General features: G+C 34.8%; 1 protein-coding gene and 1 long non-coding RNA gene across 3 annotated transcripts in view; one reads left to right on the forward strand and one right to left on the reverse strand.

Annotated features, from left to right (window-relative positions):
• The window catches only part of LOC148125602 (uncharacterized), a 34,091-nt gene extending 32,592 nt beyond the window's left edge, over positions 1–1,499 (forward strand). The window contains exon 5 of the long non-coding RNA XR_015743835.1: positions 1,212–1,499. This is a non-coding gene — a long non-coding RNA (uncharacterized LOC148125602). The remainder of the gene's footprint in view (positions 1–1,211) is intronic.
• MGAT4C (MGAT4 family member C) overlaps positions 1–27,211 on the reverse strand; it is a 354,112-nt gene that overhangs the window by 19,975 nt on the left and 306,926 nt on the right. The gene's annotated exons all lie outside the window — the stretch shown is intronic.

The raw sequence follows: 27,211 nt of genomic DNA on the forward strand, positions 1-27,211 counted from the left end.
TAAACAAATGCCTTGTTTTTGAAGTAAATGTGATGTTTGCTTTCCTGTCATCCTTCTTCATTCAAGAAAAGGTTCTAGAACAGTCTATCACAACCTTGGGAATTTAAGATGCATGGATTTCAATTTCCAGACTTCCCCAATCTGCATATTGGCTGTGGAATTCTGGAATTTTTAAGTTCTCAAGCATCTTAAAGTTCCAAAGGTTGAAAACAATGGTATAGCATAATGCCATTGGTGGCTCTATATTTTCCCTTCTGATATGCATCCTACTTCAAATTAAGCAAAAGAAATAAAAGGATGATATCCCAGGAGGAATTGTTGACATCCTTTTTGCAGCCAAGAAGGAAATATTCCCAAAACAATGAACCTGCACATAAAGAATATTTTAAAATAATAGTTAAAATATTACTAGTAACAGATCTAGAAAAAGGGGAAATCACAGTGAACAATTAGTTTGGAATAGATTTAGTTATGGCCTGCATTAATTTAAAATACTTGTTTTTAGTTCCATGTGCTTATTTTTTTAGTAGAACTAAATTATGTAAATATTTGGAGAAGAGAACTCATATTTCTTCACCTCAGAAAGCTTAAAATGTTGCTCTATCTTAATATAAATATTGAAAGTTAGTTGCAGAGACATTTATGAATTTAGAGTCATATAGTAATATATAAATCACTTTGGAAGTGCTGATTCTATTTGAAACACAATATATTGTGTATCTATAGTCTTCAAAATTCTATTTTTATTTGTATATTGCAGCTATGCCTGTGTTTCTCATTAAATAAATGTAATAATTAATAACTGCTTTACAGCAGAACTGTGAACTTACCTGTTTTTCCCAAGTGCGTAAACATTTTCTAAGCACCCAAGCAAACATATATAACAGGATATAATGAATATGGATGATCCATTAGGAAATGCTCTACAACAACCTTCTCTAATTTAAAATTCGCCAGATGTATTGGGCTACAATTTTGCAGAATTCCTATGTAGCATGGCTTAGGAATCTTAGAATATCTGGAGAGAACCAGAATTAAAAATGCTTGTGTGTTTATACATATTGTATATATTCCAAATAATTCCAACATAGCAAAACAATTATTAGAATGGCCTTTGCTTTAAAAGCTGATTGAAATTGAATTATATACAGAGATAAATTCTTCCACCCACAACTAATAAATCTTTTTCTCTTGTTATGTTGTTTTCCCAGATACTCTTCACTGCATGGAGCTTTCCATATATCATCAGTTCATAAGCTCATTAGGGATAAATGAAAAGCATGATCAAGATGTTTTAATTTGTACATAGAACAGACTGGGATTTTGTTTGCATCTGTGTAATTAAGATCATACTCTATTCCAATAGGACTGAATATTAAATTTTCTTTTGCCTGCCATCCTTTCATTTATAAAATGAATGATAAGAGGCTGTAGACTCCTCTTTGCTGCTTTGTAACACATGCAACAATTCAGCATCCCACTCAGTGGTGGGATTCAATTTTTTTTACTACCGGTTCTGTGGGCGTGGCTTGGTGGACGTTGCAGGGGAAGGATACTGTAAAATCTCCAGTCAGAGGTGGTATTTGCCGGTTCTCCAAACTACTCAAAATTTCTGCTACCAGTTCTCCAGAACCATACCACCTCTGTCTCACTCAATAGGAGTAAAACAAAACAATGTCATCAAAACACTCCTTTACAAAGGAGAGAGGGAAGGAGGGAGGGAGGGAGGGAGGGAGGGAGGGAGGGAGGAAGGAAGGAAGGAAGGAAGGAAGGAAGGAAGGAAGGAAGGAAGGAAGGAAGACATAATTCTGCACCACAACATAAATAGCTCTTGGCTATTTCTTGAGCAAACTTCAGAAAGTACAGTGTAGATTGCAGTAGGGTTGCCAAGGAGCTGGGCTGGTCCTCAGCTGGACTAGCTATTGCAAGGTAATTGCTCATTTCCTTCTTCTTGCCCTCTCTATCAGTATCTGTCTTTTCTTTTAGGGTTTATTCCATCTTCATGATTTCCAACCTCTGAACACTTTATTGTTCAATTTTAGTGACTTGGATGTGATAGTTGCAATATTAAATGTAAAACATATTGGTTTTGTGAGTAGCATTAACTTACATTGTTATCAAAAGTTAATTATTGATTGTTGGTATTTATATTTACCCATTTATCCCTGGACAAGTTAATGATGCTTGTGATTTTTATGAAGCCTTTTATTGGTAAGCTGTTCGCTACTGCTGATTCCAAAATATATTAGCATTTACAATTGCGGACAATGTTTTCAAAAAAACTTGTGTGTTGAGATTCAAAACTAACCCTGGAAATCTTGTGGTCTGTTAGCATTTGCAAATGAGGAGCATGACAACACTTGTCTGAATTATCCACATGGACCTGTGTAGTGTCTTCTTCAGTTTTATCTTAATCAAGTTAATATAAAATTGTGTACTACTATTTACTTTATGGTCTAAATAATTTTCTGCCCAAAGCATCAGACTATTTTCTGAAAACTTCATGTTTCAATATGTAGCACAAATATTTTTGGATATGAATATTTCTAGTGGTGCAGCATCCATATTTATAAATCCCTCTTATTATGGTTGTTCAAAGAAACCCATATTGACTTTGAGCTTGTTTGGAGGACTTTGAGCTAACAGAGGAGCATATACCCGTGGCTGAAGATCAGTACACTCCTTTTATATCAAGAGTCATCCTCTTCCATTGTGCACAAAGCTTTCAAAGGGATACATAGGGAGAAGTGAGTAAAGGAGATCTCTCCTTATCCAGCCAATTTAGTCTTAATGATCAATAGGATGACATATTACACCCAGCTTGTCATCACATCTAAACCCATATTAATTGATACACATCCACACCATAGCTCAAATTATTTACAAAAAAGAGAGCATCTGGGATATTTAAAAAGTGGGTCCATTTGCTTATGCTAAGCCAAATTATGATTTCTTCTACATTGCTAGTGGTTTATCTTTGACCAAAGTTATGACAGACAGAAAGGAATGGAAGGAAATGGCCAAGCTGCAAATAAAACCATTCATTTTTAGAATGACTGCATTCATGAATGCTTATAGTATGCATAAGTGTTTTGTGATTTCCAAAAATGTCCTTGGATTTCAACACAGGTCAATAACTGAGAGGTTGTAATTTTCATATATAAATGCCCATATGCAAAAGTAGGCTACAAAGAAGAAACTATAGTCATTCTAAAAAATAAAAAAAATATAAAGCCAGAGTTTCAAATAATTCTCAAAGCCTTCATCATATTTTATGGGTTGCATTGATGTGTCATAAAGTAGAAGAAAAATAAAAAAGATCTTCCATTTAAGCACAGATAATAAATAGATTTCATACAGAGATGGAGGAAAGAGATCAGAGTAACCAAGATATAAGGAATAAGTCGTGTGTTCATTTTCCTTCAACTTATTTATGACAGGAATATCAAGTCTCTCCTCAAGCCCTGAGCAGAGAGAAGTTTCTAAATGAACATCTCAAAGTCAATGGACTGAAATCTGATGAATGCAGATCTTATGATTTATTACATCACAGTTTATTATTTATTTTTCAGTGCTCTCTGCTAATTAATGCAAATATTAACATCATTTGGGAGATACCTTTTCACATTTTCCTAAAAACATTTGACAGTCTTCACCTCTTCAATATTATTCCAAAAGTGAATAGAAGACAAAGAACACCCCTAATACTTCTGTCCTTTTGTGATATAGAAAGGGAATCCAGGATAAGGTTAACAAAATTAACCTTGTTGATGATCCAAACTCTGTCAAGGATCTTGGAGTACTCATCTCTAATGATCTAAGTGCTAGAGCTCACTGCAACTATATAGCCAAAAAGGCGTTAAGAGTTGTTAACCTAATCTTACGTAGCTTTTTCTCTGGTAATATTACACTAATAACTAGAGCATACAAAACATTTGCTAGACCAATACTCGAATACAGCTCATCAGTCTGGAACCTATATTACGTATCTGATATTAACACAGTTGAGAAAGTCCAGAAATATTTCACAAGAAGAGTTCTCCACTCCTTTACTCATTGCAGAACACCTTATGCCACCAGACTTGTAATTCTAGACCTAGAAAACCTAGAACTACGCCGCCTTCAGTCCGATCTAAGTATAGCATATAAAATCATACATTGCAATGTCCTATCCGTCAATGAATACTTTAGCTTCAACCATAACAACACAAGAGCAAACAATAGGTACAAACTCAAGGTTAATCGCACTAAACTTGATTGCAGGAAATACGACTTCAGCAACAGAGTGGTCAATGTCTGGAATACTCTACCTGACTCTGTGGTTTTTTCCCCAAACCCCAAAAACTTTAACCTTAGACTGTCTACTATTGACCTCACCCCTTTCCTAAGAGGTCTGTAGGGGGCATGCATAAGCGCACCAACGCGTCTACCGTCCCTGTCCTATTGTTTCTTTTATTTTTCTTATATGTATCCATGTATTCATAACTATGTTTTTACTTATACCTATTATCTTGTAAGCAATTGACAAAAATAAATAAATAAAATAAAATAAAAAATAAAAATTCAAATTATGTTAGAATTGAACTACCTAGAATTAAAGCTCAGGAATGACTTTATTCATATAATCAAGGCTAATTGATTTTTTTAAGTCATTTCTTTCACTAAGTGGTAACATATCTAAAGGCACCTCTTCAGACAAAAATTAGTTCCAGGGCTATATCTTCCCCATATTATTTGGGGCCAGAAGCAAGGCAAACTTATATCTAATTCAGCTGTAATGTATCAGACATATCTCTCTTTCTTCAATATATGGTCCTTTTAATTTGCAAAATATGAATAGTATTCTCTTTATCAGTGGTTTTTTTTAAATGCTAGTTTTTTATTCTTTTTAATTTACACATTTCTTCATGTGAGCAACGTGGTTCGGATTACAACACTTATACATAAGCATACTTTCATTTCCGTCTATCTTATGTAATATCACCTCATATCATTATCCATTCCACTCATCTTTAAATAAATTTCCATTTCATATTTCAATTCATTAATTCAATATCAATATCATTTCATCCACACATAAATTTTCAGTTCTTTATCCCCTATTATTGCTGTTTTCAGCTTACCAGATATTTTATTTTACATTACACATCATTATTACACTTAATTTTCTCTAGGCTGATATATAATAAACAACCTAAAAAGAGTAAAAATAAAATAAAACCAATATATTTAGGATCCACATGGTATATCCACTCAGTTTATATAATTTAATAATTTTTCATTCCCTACTTTAATCATAATAAAATATTCTCATTGTACATTTCTATTAGCCATTAAATAATCAACTGTATATTTTAAAATGTATATATTTTAAAACACCCCCCCAAAAATCACAATAATAACTTCCTAATATCTGTCATTTTCTCTTCACTTTTCTTATATATCATTAATAATCATGGTTTTTTTCTTTCTTTCCACTTAGCCAAAGTTTATCTATATGTTTCGATAAATTTCCATTCCCCTATTTTTAATCCTCAAAAGGATTCATAACAGCATAATTCATATAAAATTATGTATGTATGTATGTTTGTATGTATGTATGGCATTCAGCTTTGTTCAGGTATTTTCCCACATCATTGTAGTTGTGCTTTTAAAGTTGTAGCAACGTTTCAGCAGAATCTCATCTGCCATCATTAGGCTTCGGTATTGTGTTCGTCAATACAGAAGCCTGACGATGGCAGATGAGATTCTGCCGAAATGTTGCTACAACTTTAAAAGCACAATTACAATGACGTGGGAAAATACCCGAACAAAGCTGAATACCATACATGTAAGTACCCGCGAAAACTTAAGAAATATATATATATTCTGAGGTTCTCGCGGGTATTTGTATGTGGATCTTTGGTTGTTCGGGTTTTCTCCCATGTAAGATTCGAAGTATCTAGGCAACGTTTCGATGAAGTCTCATTCATCATCTTCAGGCTTCTGTCTTCGGCTCTTGCTTCTCAGAGTGATATGAGATTGCAGCTGCTTCTTCCTTTTTAACTGCTAGTATATACGGCATATGCCATATATATGGCATTCAGCTTTGTTCGGGTATTTTCCCACGTCATTGTATATATATACATATATATACACACACGTGTGTGTGTGTGTGTGAGTGTGTGTGTGTGTGTGTGTTTTCTTATATTCTTATATTCATAAACATACACACACATATATATATATAATCCTAAAATATTTCCCAGCAAGTTTTAAACTTAAACTTTCCCCAATCTAAAATATCATTATACATTCCCACGTAGTATCCCCCTTATACTATCCCTAATCCTTATTTCTATATCTCTCAGCCTTATCATTCCTTTTAATTTTAGCCAACATTCTCTTTTCTAGGTTTCCCCAGTCTTTCTTCTTTTTTCCTTCTAATATTATTTTTATTTCCCTCTGCCTATCAGCCTTCCCCCCCACCCTTTTCAGTTCTTTTTTTTTTGGGGGGGGGGTTCTTATACAATTCCTTCTTCTTCTGCTTAGTCTTGGGAGCGTTTTCTCTTTTATTTGTTGCCTCTGTCATCAATATCTCTATTTTAAGTCCTTTTTTTGTCTTTTGGCAATGGCCCTTATTCTTCATATTCATCTGGGCTGCTGTCTTTCTCCTTTAACTTCTCCTCTCTGGGTTTTCTTTGTTCTTCTGTGAGCTGCAATGCCATTACTTTACTAGCAATTATATCCAGCAGTCTCATTCTTTCTTTTAATATACCTCACAGTTTGCAGTTCCGACTTAAATTCTTTGCATATTTCTTCCATTTCTTTAGTCTGTTGAGTTAATCTTTATTAAAAGTCAAGTTTTTCTGTTATGGTCCTTGCCAAAAGTCTCCATTTATCTCAGTCTCTCTTCTGTTTTTGTGTCACAGTCAACCTCAAACAATCCCAAAATCTTACATTCCTTTATACTTTACTGTAGTCCCCACTTTTTTTAAGACTTCCGGAGTTCTTGTGTTAGTAATCTTTTATTCCATTTCTTTTCTCTTTCTGATATTTATACAGCCAGTAATTTTCCATAAAAACATAAAGGAGGAAATATCTTTAACCATTAGGTGGTGTTCTATATTGCTTTCTTTTCAAAGTTCTATTGTTTTTAATTTTTTTCCGTAGTATTAACATTAAATTTTATCCATTCCAGATAAGTCCAGCATTTTATCCAATGCCTAATTAGTGCCCAATTCTGTATATTATTCCAAATTTAATCTCTGATTTCATATAGTTTTTTATTTCTGGTTTTTTATTTACCTTATATTTTCCTCTTATTTCCCATTCACCGCTACCACTCTTCCAAACAAGGGCTTTTTCTTTCTGCTTTTCAGGGTTATCAAAAAATGTTCAAAGTCTTTTATCCAGTTACATGCTGCTCACCACTTCATTGCTCTAGCACAAACTTAAGCCCCGGCAGCTTCCCGTCTTCAGGGCAGCCATTAAACTGCTACTTCTCCTTGATTCCAAGGGACTATACCAAGCCAGGGAGGGGAGATGCAACTCCCCTCAACCCACCTGGTGGTCTCCCCATCTTCCCCCACCCATACAAGGTGGATCAGATGGTTCCTGTCCCTCAGGGACCTCTCCAACCGGGCAAGCATGGATCAAAGCTGCGCATGATCACGGTCTCTGGTCCGTCTTCGATGGAAGCACCACTGGAAGCCCATCAGTGGGAATTCTTAACACCATCAAATCCCAAACTGCTGAGGACCAGAAGACATAGCATTTGTCCATATTTTTTGAAGCATAGCTTAGATTTTTTTAAAAAAAAAATGTTACCTGGAAACAAACACAGAGAGACAATAGATTCTGGAAGCATATTTTACTTTGTTTTATTTTATTTTGGAATAAAGAGTGAGGAATTTTTGTTGCTTGGGGTAGGGTAGTGCTGCTAGACTGGTAGTTTTTGCACTTTCACATTTAGTGGGAAAGATATAATTGACTGGCTCATTATGTATGCTAATTATTTTATTTACTTTTCTAATTCTTCAGTGGTGGAAGATGATACTATATCTGCCTTCAAAACACATTGATGAGATTTTGAGAGTAGAGATGGTGCCATATAAAAATGCCACAAGTTACTGCAAAGATTCTGGAATTCAAACAAAGCTTTTTTAGTCTACCTTATCTATCTTTGTTCACATACAAGAAATTTATATCTTCTTTCAGTTCACAAAAAAGGGGTATAAGAAAATATTTGTGTGGAAGAAAAGCACTAGTACAAGAATGAAAGGAAAGGAGATTTCAAAGACAAATCATTTATTGCTCAACACATTTCAAGTATTATATGTCCTCAGGGGTGACTTTGTGTCAATTCTTTCAAAGAAAAACCATCTTTGTTATAGATGGTGTGCTATACTACCTTAGAACCCCAGTTATATTATTTGAAATATGTCAGGAAATAAGTCACTTCTGAACATTTGTGAGCACACAATATGTTTATTAGAGAAATTTTGATTGATAAATGATCAGCTGCATTAGGTACCATTTTAAACTATATTGAATACAATTACTTTTTTGAATTCAAATGCATTCTTTCATGTTTTCCATTCATTTAAAATATAACAAGCAATATAAAATAATAATATTGATATTTGCATTGAGCTTTAGCAGAACTATCAGACTTTCACTTGAAAAGAAGTAACAGGTAATAACCTCTTTTTCTGAGAAATTGTTCTTGAGATGATGAAACAAAGCAATCTATGTAACAGAAGAAACTAACTTATACTAGAAAAAGGCTCAGTTAATTGGTGGTGCTTGAAAAATACCCTTTGTGTACCCAATTAAAATTTAATTACTGCAAACAAATATCTATTAATTCACTTGTGTGAGAGGAATATTTTTTTCTCAAAGTTGTCCAAAATAATATTAAGTGTTTTCAACATGGTTAAATATACCTAACATTGACACTCTTGCTATAGATGTTAAGGCATTAACATTGTCTAGACCAGGAGTGTTAAACTTGTGGCCTGCAGGTCGGATGCATCATGTGCTGGCCACCCCCACCCCCAGTTTAGCAAAGAGGGAAAAAGTCACAATATGTCACATGATGATAACATGGCATAGCACAGCTTTTTTCCCCTTGCTAAACCGGAATGGGCATGGCTGGCATGTGATACATCAAGCTCAGGGGCCGAGAGTTTGACATCCCTGGTCTAAACAATATAAAAAAGTCAAATTCTTAATTCCACAATTAAAAGATTTTCAGTATGTTAATTTCATTCAATTCCACTGGGTGATTTTTAAAAAACATATTTTAAAAATGTGTATGTGAAAATATATATTATAAAAGTATTATACTCTCTGTGCAAGTGTATTCTTAAAAGGCAGATAATCCTGCCCTTAAAAGTCAAGAGACACACAAGAAAGAAAGAAGAAATTTTGCCAACCTCTGTTTCAATTGTTTAAAAGCAGGGAGAAAATCTATATGCTGAAAAAGTGATCCAGCAAGTATAACAGCGAAGCAAGTTAACTATTCTTATATTAACATATGTCATAATTTCTTTGGAAATTATTGAGATTGTAACATTTATTATTAAGTGGTAAAATAACATATAATTAATGTATAAATTTAACAAAAGAGCATAAAAAGGATGTAGGTGGTTTTCACAGGTTTCAAAAGCCACATGAACATACTGCTCCAAAGTGTAAATGGAATTTTAATCAACTTTTGAAACTAGAATTTAGACGTGAAACATGTGAAAGAAATAGCAGAGAACTTTGACAGTTATGTACCATTTTTTAAAAATCCAATAAGTGGGTTTCTTAACAGGTAGCTAATTAATTGTAGCCAATTAACTGTTAAAGTAGGAAAAGTTCCTTATCTTTTATATTCTTCCAATATCCCAACAAGGGCAGATATAGCCAGTAGAACATTTTATTTCCTGCGTTAGGAACTCCATAGTATAAAAGCTATCGTTCTGACCTCTTTCTGGCATCTAAGCTCATTAAGACTTGACTATCTCCTCTCAGTTGGAATGGTTTTTTCATATTCAGAGTCCCTTGTTCCCCTTTATCCTCTGAAAGTAACCTGCCTAAAGAAATATTATTGATAAGAGGAATATTGAATTTCAAAAGCATCATTTAGGCCATTTAGCCTATCCACTTCTCAGTACAAAAATTCAGTTTAAAGCATTGCTGAAAGATGAACACTGCCAATGAAGGGATCCCATCACCTTTCTAGGTTCTGTTGTTGAATTGATATTCTGCTCTGAAGTTTTTTCTTATGTTGTTAGAATTTTCTTTTCTGAAATTAAAAGCCCTACCTCTGAAATGATAGAGAAAAAGCCTAAATCTTCTTTTCTATGATTTCCTTTCAGAGGCTTGAAAAGTGCTATTGTATCACTCTTTAATCTTCTCCTCTCAAGGCTAAACATTTTCAGGTCATTTCTCCACCAGTGACTTATTGTATCTTCCTAGCATTACCAACTATCTCTGAAGATGCATAAAACATGGCCACAATACTCTTATTTTTTCACAATGGTTGAGTGCAATACCTAGACATTGTTAGAAATGAAAATTGTGAAATGGCCAAAGCTTCTTTACTTTGTCTTTGTAGGTCATATATTTTAGTCCCTTGTCATTTTCACTGCCCCTTTTGGAACCTGTTCTAACTTGACATGCTATAACTACCCAAATTTTAAAAATCATATTTCTGTTGTTACAGGCTAAAATTACAATTTCTCCTCTACTGAAAATGTGGGGGAAGGGGAGAAAGGAAGAAATCCAAGTCAGTACTTCCAAATGGAATAAAAAATATCTGGGGAAAGGCAGGAGTCACTCATAAAACCTGGTTTAACACATCCTTTGACAAGGATGTAACTATATAATATCCACCCACAGACATGGCCTCAGAATGCTTGCCTCACCCTGAGACCATTAAATATGCCAACTCCATCACAGCATTATATCTTCAGAAGATAAGTGTTCAGCTCTGCAAACAAGAACAAAAGAAAAACAGGAAGTATGTGTGTACTCACACAGACACCTATACCTATAAACGAATAAATAAATAATGTTCTGAAGATTTGGTCTATTATATTAACCCAAAAATTAATAGCTAAAAAAACTTGTTACAACTCTGTAGGAATGTCCAATGCAATGAGATTATATCCTATATTATTGATAAATGAGTGAACAAACGTTGCTTTGATTTAAGACAAGGCTTGAGAACCTGTCTTTATGGTTTATGAAATGTATCTAGCTGCAAAAGAAGAATATGCTTACCTTGGTATCTCAAAGAATTGCAAATTTATATTCTGGAAGCTTTAAATTATCACAGGATATTATATAACCAGGCTTAGTTTTGTGTTTAATTATTGATTGGAGATCTATACAATACGAATCTTGAAATGAAGGTGTTCAAAGTTGATGGCATATCCAGAAGTCCCAAGAATTTCACCAACTTAAATCTGAACTATTTGATATTTCTGCTCCCTCTTACAACTTTTGAAACAGATGTAATGTTAGTGGCAGATATTGTAACTGGTTCCAAAATTCACATTACATATGAAACCTGTGTTGTTGTTGTTGTTGTTGTTGTTGTTATTGCTGACTCCATTGTATCAGTCCAAGAGAATTGGCATTTCATATGAGTTAGTCCTGTAAAAGGGAATTGGGTGCAAGGCAGGAAAGATTACAGCTGTAAGCTAAATAATTAGATTGCTAAACACAAAAGACAAAAAGTGCTAAAAATGTAGGTACACAAATAAATTTTGAGAAGAAGGAACATTTTTCTGTGAGATATGCTGATGCCATCCCTAAAAATCAAGAAATGGGAGGAAGGCAGAATGGAGGAAACAAAGTTGATTTGGGAAGCAGAATAGGAAAAAAGCAAATTCAACCACAATTTCAATAGGAATATGTTTTACAAGGGCTGAGAATTTGCTTTGCAAATCTCTCAAGGATTCAGATACAGTATCAAGCTCAAAACCAACTCCAGTATTATAACTAGGCATTGTACATGCATTTCAGGAAAGTATAGCAGAAACAAGCATACACTTGGCAGTATCCAGAAAACTAATGAAATGAAAAAGGAACACAAGATAAGAGCCATTTTAGCTTAGAAAAAATAACATGGAGAGAAAACATCAACTTGAGTCTCATAATGTGTACTCGACAATACTCATTTCTGTAACTTGTGAACACAACCAAAAGAGAAGCATATTACTACTTGTTGAAGAATATTGAGCTATATTACAATAGTGGGAGTAGTTAATATTTACATACTTAAAACTTCAGTGACATGGTTTATAAATTCCTTGACCACATAGAGTGAAGAGTGTCTTGAGCTATACACAAAACATATCATATGGTGAATGTAGATAACAATCTTCCTTTAAAAAAAATATTTTTATTATGCCATAGGGCCATATTACCTAGTTCTCTAGGGCTGCATGAGGCCCATAGCCCACGGATTGGGAAAGACCTGCTCTATCAGCTTCATGTGCTCTTTTTAGTAATCAAGAATGCAACCATTTTAGAAAATGCATCACTTATTTGCAAATAGTCTACAACAGCATCTTGGGAAGCCTCATGAAAGCTATTAGAAAATTATATCAACACTGATTTGAAGTATTTATGTGATTATAATATGAGATGATATGTAAAACACAAACTATGTGCAAGAAAATGAATAAAATGCTCTTAACCATGAAGAAGAAGAAAAAGATTAAGGATCTGAAATATCTGTGGTAGGGCAGTTTGGTCTGGTGATTAAGGCACCAGGCTAGAAGGTGGGTGACTGTGAGTTCTAGTCCTGCCTTAGCCATGAAAGCCACCTCAGTGACCTTGGACAAGTCACTGGTCTCAGCCCAACTCACCTCACAGGGCTATTGTGGGGAAAATGAGGGGAGATCAGTTGAATATTTTTTGCTGCCTTGAGTTATTTGTAAAAAATAATAGTAAAAACAGGGTACAATAAATAAATAAAATAAATATTTTAAAAATGTAGCAAAAACACTTTTATTAAATTTTATAGACTATTTATGAAGTAAACAGTTACAACTGAGTGCAAAGGATTAAATTATTTTAGCCTTTTGTTTTATATGTAGCCATAATAAAGCAGTAATGGAAATCAGTGATGAGGGACACTGCGAATGTTAGCTATTTCTCAACTATCACTGCCAGGGTAATAGTAATAAAAAGTCCTCTGAGAACACAGCTTGACTGCTTAAATATAATTAGACCACTATGGCTAATCTTAGCATGAATTGCTACAGAACTGTCTTACTTGTTTTAATTTTGCTCAACATTTCGATATTGCCATAAATGATTTTTTCTTCACTAATATTTAAAAAAATTCAGTGATAAAGAATCATCACTTTTTGAATATCCATTCCTTAGAGAAAATATGATCTAATGCTTAATATGTTCCGTTAGGAGCAGGAAGACCAAGGCTGCACTCTCCCAGCCACAGAAGCTAGATCAGTGATTCTTTCTTAACATAACTTTTGGCTTTGTGATGCCAAATGGTGACATACTGTAACATATTCAGCCATATTTCTTATTAATTGCTTTGTGCTTTTAAGAGATTAGACGTTAGTTTAGTTTCCAGTAAGACAAAAGAATTTCATAGGAAGAGGGTTATCAACTGGCATCAGAATGGGGTTTTGGAAATGCCAGAGGAATTATGTGATGACCCAGGATGTGGCACAAAGGCAACAATCAAATAAGCAAGAAGTCCCTTTACTACCTCCAACTTTGCCCCCAATGTCCAGGTTACCTTCAGCTAGAGAAAAAACTCTCTCAAGAACAGTCTTTAAGTGGAGGAAATTCAGTCCGAAAACAAAGTACATACAAACTGTAAATAAAAGTCCACACAAACCACACTTCAATAACTAACTTGACAGGGTAGGAGAAGGAATTGCAGACTTGAAAGCCCAGCAAAACACACACAGGTGGGAAGATGCCAGGAACCCAGATAAGACTCAACGATACTAGATAATTCACAATTTGCTCCCATCAACTTTGCTGTGCGCAGCTTCCCTTTTTAAATACTGTGTTCCTAGTTGCAGCTAATGAAGGGAATCTGGACCCTTTCCTCCTCTGTAAACCACGCAACTCACTTTGCTCCCTTCTCCATTCCTCCCTGCGTGCCCTAGGATGAAGAGGGGGTGGGCCTGGGTCTTCCTCTGAATTTCCTCTCCCCTGTTCTCCCTCACCCCTGCTCTGCCTAGCCGGCCTTTGCCCTTCCCCAGTTTCTTCCACAGTCAATGGAGCCACACTCCCACTTCCTGTCAGCTGCTTGGCCTCTACCGCAAATCAGATTCTGGAAGGGGCATGCCAAATTTCTTTAAAAAGAATCAGGGAAGAGATTGTAACTGGAAGTGTAGATTCTGGCAAGTAAGAAAAACTAAATAGTTTTACCTATTGAAGATTGGTTGCTAGTTTTATGAAAGCAAATGGCTGGATGGTCATCCTGAAATGGATTTGACACCACTATACAATTGAAACTCCAGTACCAACTCCTAAGATGTTGGTACAAGAGGAGTTTGAGATATCCTGAAGTGGAGCAGGGCGTAGCCCAGAGAAAAATGCTGAAGAGAAGTATAGAATAGCATAAATCTATCATGCATAAATAGTTACTCAGAAATAAAGCAATGGAAGGTAAGAGGTTTTAGCAGGCCAGAAAAATCATTTGCAAACCTGACTGACCCAGGGAAATTGTTGGCCAGAATCTTTAACATCTTTCTTAATTCTAAATAGTAGTAGTTAAAACAATTTAGAAACCGAAAGAAGCTAAGACAAACAAAACTAAAAGTACCTCTTAAAAATACAGTGTGTGTATACACATACAGTTATTTAGTTATTTAGTTATTTAGTTAGTTAGTTAGTTAGTTAGTTAGTTAGAGAAGCTATACACTGCATAATTCAATATTAAGAAAAAAAAATACATTTAGAGGAGATATTCAGCAGGTTCTGACTACTTCTAGAGAACTGGTAGAGGAAATTTTGAGTAGTTCAAAGAACCAGAAAATACCACCTCTGACTGGAGATTTTACAATATCCTTCCCCTGCCACGCCCACCAAGCCACACCCACAAAACTGGTAGTACATTTTTTTTTGAATCCCATCACTGAATCCACTTACCACATATTTTAGATCTCAGGTTGAGCCTTCATGCTCTTTTCTACTTGTTAATAGAAAAACTGGGTAAAAGAAGAGGAGGTAATACATTGGGTTGTGTGTCAGCATATTACGCTGCTGAGGAATATGCCTAAAATGAAATTAGATGCTACTTGTTTAATAACAGAGGAAAAGAGTTTCCCCACAGAAATTTATTCATTAGCTTTGTTAAGTTTGCCCAACTCAAAAGAGACTGTTTCAAACACTTTTGTGTGGGAAAATTAGAGGGCGTGCTATTTACATCACCTTGGGCTTCTGAATGAAAAAGTAAATATTTTCTTCTTTGAGGGGGAGGAGTGAGTTTTAAAAATCGGAGTCTGATTATGTTGATTCTTTAATACTTCATGACTTACTAACCATAAGGGGACAAGTATGGGCAAAGCGTTAATTTTCTGCCTCCTCTTTGTCTAAAACGCTGATAATCTAAAGTGGTTGCTTTTCTTCTCAGGCATCACAGACTCCTTTAACCTATTCCTAGTAAAAGATAGTGAGCTAATCACTAAACTTTACTATATGTCTATAATTTGCTCATCTCTATAATTTCTAATTATAAAGTTTAAATACATTTACCATTAAATACAATGCTCTTGCATTGTACCATTATCATTAAATACAATGCTCTTGCAAATTTAAATAAAATTGTAACCTGCTTCACTAATTGTTGCCCAAATCAGATTTTTAGGCAACTTCACATGTGCACGCACGGAATAGGAGCAAAGTAGAAATTAAATAATTGTGTCAAATAAAGGGATGAATGTTCCTAAAGCAGGGGTGGGCAAACTACGGCCCGCGGGCCACATCTGGCCTGTTGGTCATTTTAATACGGCCCGCCTCTGAAAAAAAAAATTCCCCTCTGAAAAAAAATTGGAGCTGGCCAAAAGAGACCCCGCGCCACGCGCCATAAAATCACACATACAACACGGAGCTGGGCAGCTGCTTCCCTGGTGGCGGGGCTTAGGTGGCCGCCCAGGGAATGCCCACTGTTTTCCCTCCGCCTGGGCTCTGCTCAGATGTCCGGCTGGGGCTGTCAGGAGTTGCTACCACAGGTGCAGCTCTGCGCAGCTCCAGTCCCGTGTTCCCTTGGGAAGGGAAAGGCAAAACCAGGAGCCGCTGAGCCTGAGCCTCTGGTGCCGCTGCTGCCATTGCAAAGCGCCACCGCGGCTCTTCCTTTTTGCCTTTCCCTTCCCAAGGCAATGCGGGACTGGAGCCGTGCGGAGCTGCGCTGGCGATAGCAACTCCTGACTCAGGGGGCCTCTGAGGGGAGGGGAAGGAGGAGAAGAAGAGGGGGGAAGGGTGGGGGGCAATTCCCAAAAAATCTTGTGCTGACCCGGCCCGTCTGTCAAATTTTAAAAGTCAATGTGGCCCCTGAGCCAAAAAGTTTGCCAACCCCTGTCCTAAAGGATGCTGGAAGAAGATAATTATTCCAGTATTTTCCATTGGCAATTATGTTCAGAGTATTGCAGTGTAAATTCAACACCAGAAAAGTAAACATAGATGATTAAGACTTCGTTTAACTTCTTTTTAAACATATGAAGTTAATTTTAGAATACCAGTTGTAGATTTCTCCAATATGGAGCAAACTCAAACAGAAGCAGACATGTTACAGGTTCAGAGCAGCAACTCAGGAGCTTAGAAACAGACATCAGTTTCACTTTAGTTCAGCAGGCAAGCAAGACACACAGCAGAGGAGATAAGCAGTTTCATTTTCAATAGACAGATTCATAGCTTAACATAGCTTCAGAGCTGCAGAGATTAATATAGAGCCATGCTTAGGCTACTTCTAGTTTCAGTTTCCAAACAGTCCTCATTGGCTGACTTAGTTGCTGTGCTTATTCATTGGCTGACCTTGTTACCATGCTCTATTCTAGTTCATGAAAAAACTCTGACAAATTCACTATTGAATTCACTCTTGAATTCACTCTTAGGTTGAGTTAAAATACCACTATTGAGGGTAAACAATGTTTGCAGTTTTACAAAGCCATTTATGTCTTCAAAAAGAAGGTGGCATTGAGAAATTAGCATTGAATTCTTGCTGCCATGATCATAAAATATTTGAGTATAGAGTTCTTTTTATTACAATATTATTTTCATTAAGGAAAAAATGACATTTGCAATTCAACAGAAATAAAAAGAATAAAGGCTTTTTAAAAGCATATGTTCTCTCTATTTTCAGTGATAATGCTTTATGAGAGAAATGTGGCATGAAGTGTACCTCAGTGAGAATTTTGGTGAAAAATGTTCTCCTGAAACAAGTTACATGAGAAGAGTATAGGAAACAGACCAAAACACAAAGCCTGAATATGTAATTGTTCAAACTTCTTTTCAAGTACACTGTGATGGATAGCTAACTATTTTTCTTCACAGTCAGTTGATATATTAGCATGATGACAAGAATCCCCAGGATATTTTTCTCCTCTTCTTAACATTAATGTAATTAAAGAAGCAAAAAATTACTTCGGAGAGAAAGGAAAAGAGAAACAGTAAGGAACTTCCAAACAGAGGAAAAAAACAACCTATAGCATTATGAATCGTTTGTAGAACTGCAGTGGAAGATAATCCATTTTGCAAAAGTAGTGAACTATGTCCAACTAGGTGTCTATGAAAAACCATATGGAGCCCTTTTCCTATTCTTACTTTAAAGGGTTGGAGCAGAGGATCATGCTGGGTAATTCCCTTCATCTTGAGCCATCCCTTTGCATTGTAGGAAGCTGTTAAACACTGATGCCATGAATCAATAGAATGGAGAATTCATATTTCTCCAAAAGGCCTTTTCAGGTATTTCAAAATGTTCCCAAGGTCTTATATCTAGAGGGCAAAAGTCTGTATAGGAGAGATACCTTGATGCAGAAACCCTAGGTTGTTCTTGAAAAATGAAAGCTTACACATTCTTTTGTGCCTTTTCAATAAACTAATATGGCTATGGCTGTGTTTTATGTCCCTAGAAAATTAGATTTTAAATTCTGTGGAGAATATTCAAGCATTATAAATTGGGACAATGTGTGTGCACCAGTTGAGCTCAACATCCCTACACCTCTGGAAATAACTTTGTACCTGACAAAGTTGAGGAAGCCTTTATTTATTTTTTAAAGGAGCCAAATTGCAAAGTGTAAAGTTTATCTTAGTGTAAAGGATTGGAATGTGAATGCCGAGACCCATGTTTACATTTTTTGTTGTCTGTGGAACTTGCACAGTTCTGCTGGATCAATCATTATCAAATCAATCTACCTCATAGAGAGTGCCCTCATATTAAAATATGTTCCAGCATTTTGTTTTTAATCCTCCTTCCCAAATACTTTAAAAAAACAGATGTAATTACTGTCTTCCTACAAAGTAGTTGAATCAGTTTTCTTCTATGCATTGGACACATTTATTTTACACATCAATGTATAGTATTTCATTTTAATGCTATCCACCTTGACTAATTAGAACATATATAAGTAACACTAACAATATTAATAACCTAATGCTTTGATTATGATTACAAAATGTCACATTCTGGAGGACCATCTTTTCAGATATCTAGAAGAGTTTCTGCTCCACAGAACAGACCATAGGAATTGAAACACCACTTCACTGCCAACTTTTTCAGTGGCTGTAACTGTACAGCTTTATATAGGCTGTAACTGTACAGCTTTATATAGGATAAAATCAACGTCTAGAACTCCATTTGGAGAAGCAGCAATGTGTGTGTGTGTGTGTGTGTGTATCTGCATTGCATTAACTTTGATGACATGCAAAGTGTACCATCCAGTGGTGGGATTCAATTTTTTTTTACTACCGGTTCTGTGGGCATGGCTTGGTGGGCGTGGCAGGGGAAGGATACTGTAAAATCTCCATTTTTGCTGGTTCTCCGAACTACTCAAAATTTTCACTACCAGTTCTCCAGAACTGGTCAGAACCTGATGAATACCACCTCTGGTACCATCCCCAATTGCCTCCCCCTCCCAAAGAGGCTGGAATGTGGAAGTATGAAAACAAATATTCATACATATTCAAGTCAGGGAATCTGCAGTAATTTTCAAGTCATAAACTCATAAAACTGCATTATTATATTTATCTTTAAAAATGAGATTTAAAAGGTTGGGTGAAAGAAGGAGCTTTCAATGGTGCTAAATTGCCAAAAGCTGTTTCCAGGTGCTCTTTATTTTTCTTTCTGAACTTAGATATGGAAAAAAGCCCTTTTGTCAAAAATTGAAAAAAAAAAACACAATTCGTGGAAATTAGGTATATTTTTACAAATTCTTTGTGAACCCAAGAATCCTCTCATTTATTCAAGTTTTTTTAGGCAGGTGTTTCCTTCAAGTATTTGAATTCTAAATAATGGACTGCTATTCTTGAATTGTTGATTAGAATTAACTGAGAAATGAAAGAATTATTATTTCAATAGAAATATTCGTTTCAAAAGAGACAATAGCTGGGATTGTTTGAAATAAATATTGCTGCCTCAATCATATTGATCAATATTAAATGCAATAATAATTTCTACCCCACAGTTAAAAGCATTGAATATTACTAAGTTCCATTTAAAAAGAAATAGCTGAACATCTTTTTAGCACCCAGGGCTGACAAAATTTTTAGTCCTACTGTTGGAGGGAATCAGATTGGTGAAGGCTGCTCTGCATTGGAAGCTGCACCTCTAATTTGCTTCTTTTTTGAATGTGGCAGATTTATTAACACAGCACAGAAGTGTGGAGGCTTAATACAATGCTCTGAATAAAATTCAGAAATAAGAAACAGTTCACTTAGAGTTTGTAATGTTCCAATTTCGTGTGTGAGAAAAACAGCTAATTGAGAACTCTGAAAAAAAAAATCAGCACCAAGCGAAAGTGTTTTGAAAGTTTGCTGGCATTCTGAAGGAAATTCACTCACCCAGAAAGATAAGTAGCACTGCATAACTTTTTCTTTCCTGTAAAAGAAATGTGTTCACTTATGTGTGAATGTTCCAAGCAAATCATCCTCTTTTTCTTGCTGCATTTCTCCCCTTACAAAAATAATCCCTTCAGTATCTGATTATAATTATTTTGAAATGTCACCTCATTATTATATCAAAATGCAACTCTCCCAGAAAACCGTCCTTCAGTTTGATTGGGAGCACGGAGACAAATGCAGCCCAGCCCAGCCCAGCCCAGTGGTGAGATTCAAATAATTTAACAACCAGTTTGCCCATGGTCAGGTTGGCTGTTGTGGGAGGTATGGCCCATCCCCGTCCTCCAGCTCCACCACACATGCAGGACAAGCTTCCTGCGATGGCCGACCTGACCCTGGGTGAACTGGTTGTTAAACTACCCCCGTCTTTCTATCAAAGTGGAGAAATGGGAAACGGAGTGGCCAGCACAAGGGAAGAAGGAGCAGGGAGAAGAAAGAGGAAAAGCATCCTTCTCCTTCCCTCGTGCTGGCTGCTCCATTGCCCATTTCTCCATTGCAGCGCAGTGCCCAGGATCCACTTTGATAGTGTGTGTGTGGTGGGGTTAATTTAACAACTGGCTGAATCCCACCACTGGTCCAGCCTATTTCCAGTTAGAATCAAGTAACTTAACTTGCCCCATCCTCATGGTTCTTTGCCTACTCATCAGCTCTATGCAGCAAGATTGTTGGATTTTTTTGGTTTTATTTTTATGTATGCACTCAGAAGCAGGTGGGACATCCAAATGCAGATGTAGTTCATCCACATTGCATTCATTGGTGACCTATATACTAGGATAGGAGTGTACAACTTGGCCCTTGAGTCATATACAAGGTTCAGCATTCAGCTGGGGCCTGAACAAACAGTGGCACTTACTCTAAACCAAATTAATTAGAGATAACATGGTTTTTATGCAATTGTTTCTTCTTGCTAGCATGTTGAAATTTTTTAATTGGTGGCAACTTTAGTAGCACTTCTGAGATTGCACTCAAAGGTTTTATGTTTTGTATTTGGCTCTGAGAACTCAAATTGTGAACCTCCAAATTAGAATATTAATACAAATGAAAGCATGTCTATATATTTTCCTAGTTAATCAACTACATGTGAAAAGATCGGGTTAAGGGACTAATGGCAAATAAAGAACAGTTTCAGAAATATATGCAAAGAGTTGCCAAAAAGTTATGAGTCTGTGTAAGATGGATATACAGCTCCCACCTGGCCATTTTAGTTGTACAATACAAAGAAATTAATCACTGACCAAGTTTAAGACCTGCTGGAAAAAGAAGGACATTGAAATGATACTGAAAATGAATGGAGTAAACTTCTATCAATCTGACTATTAACTCCTAAGGTGATAAAGAAGGTAAAGGAACAGCAACCTAAAACAATCTCTACAATGTTTCCCAGAACTTAATAATGTCATCTTAGGGTGAGAAAAACAATCCAATAAGAGACAAGTCTTGAAGAACTCCTGAATACCTAAAAAGACAGAAAATCAATACGGGCCATAATTATTGGCAGAGACATGTAATGAAGTGTAAAACTTTGGTGTAACAAGAAATTAAAATACCATTAATGTCTAGGTTAATTAGGGAACATAAAATGAATTTTAACGTATACATGTTCTTTGCTTCCCTCTTTATTAAAGGGGCTGTGAAGCATTCCATTGAGAATGTCAATGAAGAATTAGGACTGAGAATAATCCATTAAAATCCAGCCCTTCTCAAATTTTTAAAGCCAGTGCCATAGTTTAAACGAGTAACAAGCTTTGAAGGAAAAAAAAATAACATGAAGATTGCAACAGGCAGGTTAATTGGGTTCATGTCTTGAAATGTCTTCTGAATTGATTATCATCCATTTTTTTTCCCATTGATACAGCTCCAACTTCTGACAAGAGGAAAAAAGCATTCTCACTGTAGATGGGGGCTGAACCATTTTGGAAAAGAGAAGCCAGATGTTTATAAAGAGAGAATTGATGATTGATGATAGATGATAGATAGATAGATAAAAAGATAGATAGAAAGATAGGTAGATGCTGTAGATAGACAATAGATACAGATAAACCTGACACTTGTTCTGCTTCACTTTTATCTACAATTTATTTCATTTAAGATGTACATTTCTGGGAATCCTTTTTTCAATTATTGTCATTTTGCTTTACATACATAAAATGACCTTCTGACTACACTGTCATTGTTTGTCCTAGCAATGCTACTGTACATAGTTGCATTTCCATTTTCTCCAGAAGCATGGAGGTTCTTATTAAAAAAGTGTCTGTTCTGACAGACGTTGGCCTGCTAGATTATAGAGATTAATGACCTCCAAAGTGAGAGGTAGATGACAACATGTTCAATTCATTTAGAGCAGGGGTGTCAAACTCACAACATCATGATGGTATCAGGACTTTTTTTCCTTTTGCTAAACTGGGCGTGGCCAACATGTGACGCATCTGGCCCATAGGCCAGGAGTTTCACAGCCCTGATTTAGAGCTTCAAACCTGGAAGCATCTTGTGAAATGCATTAGATGCAAAAGTGAATTGGATCCTATTCATTTTAGCACTATAGCAATAGTTGCAGTAACATTTTTTCCAATTATAATTATGATATGGAGAAAATGTCTAAATCATATAGTTACTTTCTGTAATGTTATTAACTGAAAAACAATATAATTATTCAAGCCTTCATCACGTTGTACTTTCCATCCTTAGCTTTGATGTTGTTTAAAGCAATATTAGGTGACATTCTGGGAAGGCTGAATAGCTGAATGGTAGAGTGCAACCTTTGCATGCAAAAAGGTTTAGCCCACACAATCCCCGCAAAGGGCTGGGAAAATATCTTTTGTCTTAATATTGAAGAACCATCGGTAATCAGCAAAATATATCAGTATCAGGAAGTGTGCTATGTTGCTTTAATGTTCAATGAAGACTTTTAGAGTTCTATTTAAATATTATATTCAAGAGACTTTCATCAAAAATCATAAGAACCTAGAGAATCCAAATCATGCATCAAGAGTTACATTTCCAAAAACCCATTTATATTTTAATGTTGTAATCCAGTACAGATGGCTGCCAAACTTTATAACATTTTACCTATTATTTCTTGCCACTTTTCTTAAACAGTATCTTAATGCAGCCTCCTCTACCCATGAACCTTTTGAGAATCCTGGAAGTTAAGCTGCGCAAATATAAGAAGTGCTCAGATTTGGCAGATAGAGTAAAAACTGTCATCAAAATTCTTCTTCCCTATAACTACTTGAGTCTTATTTTTCCTCAAAGAAGATATCACATTGTTGAGATTACTTCCTTAGGATTGTCTCCAAGAGAACTAACCCAGTTGCTTTGGTAATGTGATCAAGGGACATGCTAATATGTCAAATTTGAGCTTCTATATGTTAAGCAGTAGGATATAAGAGAAAAATAGCACTTCTTAGAAGTAAGACTTCTTAATTCTTGACTATGTTATAAGAAGAACAGAAGTAGCATGCTATAGAAGGAAAAGGGTTGGGAATCACACAATGCTAATATAGTAGTGCTATATTATAAAGATTCTAACAGCCTGCTTAAATGGCTCTGTACATCTATATGATGCAGCCCTAAAATTGCATCCTTCTTTTCTTCAGTAGAAGAATAGAATAGAAAAGGGACTCGTTATGTCCAGGAGCTGAGAGTGGTGATGAAATAAGAGGAAAGCCAATTTAAAAACAAATTCTCCACAAACTCCAGTGTGACATTGTGCTCCCCCTTCCAACCTTGCTCCAGTTTTGTATAATTGGCATGACAACACAAAAACACAATTCAGGCATTTTCATGGCTGAAAATGAGCCAAAATCATGGATACAGACTGACCTGAGAATATTATTTTAAACATTGCTTTAAAGGCAGCAACTAAATGTATATAATACAGAACACATTAAGCATGCATGAGATTTGGATATTGATGAAAGACAGTCTTAGTAATTCAAAGCAAAGTAACCAGTATCCAAAACATATTGAAATCAATACATGTATTCCTATTTAATTTAATTTATATCAAGCTAATTCTATACTGATTTCTTTCTAAGAGAAGACAACTATGTAGATAATTGGTACACTCTTCATTCCTCTGAATCAATGGCAGAACAATTACAAGTTATACTCAGTTTGTATGTCTACTGTATTTATGATTCTGAGCATGTATCTTGGCAACATGAATCTGAACTAATAATGAAAAGAAAGAAAGAAAGAAAGAAAGAAAGAAAGAAAGAAAGAAAGAAAGAAAGAAAGAAAGAAAGAAAGAAAGAAAGAAAGAAAGAAAGGAGACAAATATGTTTTTCAACATATCAGAACCAACACAGTGGTTTATGAAAGAAACTTAATGAATTGTTTCATCTTTTTTTTTTACAGTGGAGGACATAAGTATGATCCCCAGAGCAATATTTCCAGCAGAGTTTGAAATAATGGATTAAAATTTATTATAATTTATTACATATACAATAGTGAAAACACATTTATCAAACTTTTTTTTAAAAAATAGGGCCATACGTATCCTTTTTCAATTTAAAAGTGATGAAGACTTTTGTACCATTTAATATATTTATTTCTAATCATGTGTGTGTGTGTGTGTGTGTGTGTGTGTGTAAAATCTCTCCCACACATGCACACATGCTGAATATTGCAAAGCTATCTTAGTTCAGCATTTTGTTTCTTACAGTAATCAGCCCAAAGCCATCTCACAAAGATTTTTTTTTAATTGTTCCTCTGCAGTGAATATTTGGAGGCAAACTATCTTCAGTTCAGATATAACACTGAATCACAAGGCTGATAGTCCTAACCAAAACCATCTTCTTTGAACTTCTCCAATTATTTTTAAAGCCATCCAAGTCAGTGGCCATTATCAGTCATTTGTGAAGATGAATTACATAATTATTTTCTAAGTAAAAAACAGTAGCTTCTTTTATATATTCTAAAATTTTCAGTCAGCTCTCCAACTAAGTTAAGTTCTGTCCAAAATTAACATGTGAGAGTAATATTCCACTAATTACATCATATGTTATTTAAATGTGAAAAAATTAATTAATTATAAATAATTAAGGAAATTGTTATATATAATATTCATTTGCAGTGTCCTGTAGGTAATGCTAGGATTAGCCATTGTGCTTTTAACATAACATCCATGTTAGAAGATAGTTTTAATCCAAATTCTATTTAGCATGTGTTTCAATGACATTTTCTGTGTGAAGAAAAACCTTCTTGTAGAATTCTCAAGAAAAAATATTATATATTGAATAGAAATTATTTCATAATCATAACTCCTTTGACTAATATTTTTTGTCTCTAAAATATTCCTGTACCTATTATCAAAATACCATCTTATGAATTTCTCTATCTCAAGCTACTTGATATGCTAATTTTGACCTACAGTTTAAAAAATCCATACATTTTATTTCAGTTTAAACACTGTGATTTCTCAGTGTTATAAGAAGACCAAATAAAACGAAAAGAAGTCTTTTTTCCTTAGTCATGTCAAAACCAAACATGCCACCAAACTACCCTTTTATTTAGTCTAGTATAGAGGTTACTAAACACATTTTTATTTAGTAAGTAACTTCACTGCTCTTTTAAACTTAGTTCCATAAAGGAGCTAATTTGTATAATTCAGCATGACTGTCCAAAAGGAGAAAATAATGGCAAAGATAAATCCAAGGAAGTGAATATTCAGGACTGGTCTAATATATTTTGCTTCCCAAAAGGAAGCAACATCATGCCTATCACTCAAAAAGCACAGCATCATTGTAAATGGTCCTCCCAAATCACCATCTCTTTGATGCTCTGAAAATTATAACAATATTTAAAAATAATAGAGCTATATGCAGAAAAAATATAAATAACAAAATGCAATTTTTCTAATTTTTTCAACGTCTAAACTTTTTCACTGTATACAAGACATGACTTTTTAAAACAATACAAAAATTCAGTCATGATGTTTTCACTATATAATGATTTACTTAAAATGTATCTTTTTTAAAAAAAAAACAAGTTTTATTGATTTTACAAACAAACAAACAAAACAAAACATCATTAAACATTAAAAACATAAAACCTCTTTCCATTGTAAATCTTTACAAGGCAGGTAACACATTGCTTTATATCACATACTTATAATTTATCCCATTTCCATATAAACACGTAAATTCCCTTTACCAAATTCCACATTGTTTCTCTTTAATCATTATTCAATCATATTTCCTTTCTAATTTATCTGCTATTCAATCATCACATTTATATTTTCCTCTGGCTTGCTTATAATTGTTCTCATCTAGTCTTCCTCCGAGATTTTATTATTTAATTCTTAATTGAACACACACACATAAGACATAAACATAAAAACATAAAACTTTCTTTTAGAAAGTAACTTGGCCCCAGATTACCTCTTTTTGTATGGACTTCAATTGAATTCATGCTCTTCTTATATACCATTACCTATCTTGTTTACCATTCTATATCTATTATATAACTCCTCTCCACTTTTGCCTCATCTTAATTCTGTTTTATATATTTAATCTTGCTTTAAAGAAAAATATTTTTTATATCTTTTGTCCATTTCTCCATTTACATCTGTCTCATTTCCAATATAAAAAAGAATAGTTTCCCCTGGAATCACTAATCAGAGTATGATGCCTTTCTATCATTCCCCTAAATTAAAATTTAAAATAAGACCTAAATCCCAATCAGATTCTGCTTAGTACATTCTACTATTTCAGAAACCAATACTACAATAATAAATCCATAACAGTCAACACATTAATCCATTAAACTCTATATTTAGACTAATATTTTAAACATTCCCTTTAGTATTTTATTAAAACTTAAAATCATTCATTATTAAACATTTTAAAGTTATACCTTAATATTTTAGCCTTTTATTAGATCTTAAAAAGTTCTGATTATCTACTTATAATACAAATACCACTATTACAATACTCATGTGTACTTTGCAGAATCCCCCCTTTTTTTAAGAAAAAAAAAAAACCATACATTACCCATTATCCCTAAAAAAAAATTTCTTTTCTCCATCTTGTTTTATACCTTTGTAACTTTTTTCCCCCTTTTCCCTTTCCTTCTTAGCCCACCTAAACTTTTTACCCCCTCCTCTCCAAACCTCTGCCTTCTTGGT

Source organism: Pseudonaja textilis, chromosome 5 (genome assembly GCF_049901715.1).
Source record: "Pseudonaja textilis isolate UNSWEBS1 chromosome 5, rPseTex1.2, whole genome shotgun sequence".
Taxonomy (NCBI): Eukaryota; Metazoa; Chordata; class Lepidosauria; order Squamata; family Elapidae; genus Pseudonaja; species Pseudonaja textilis.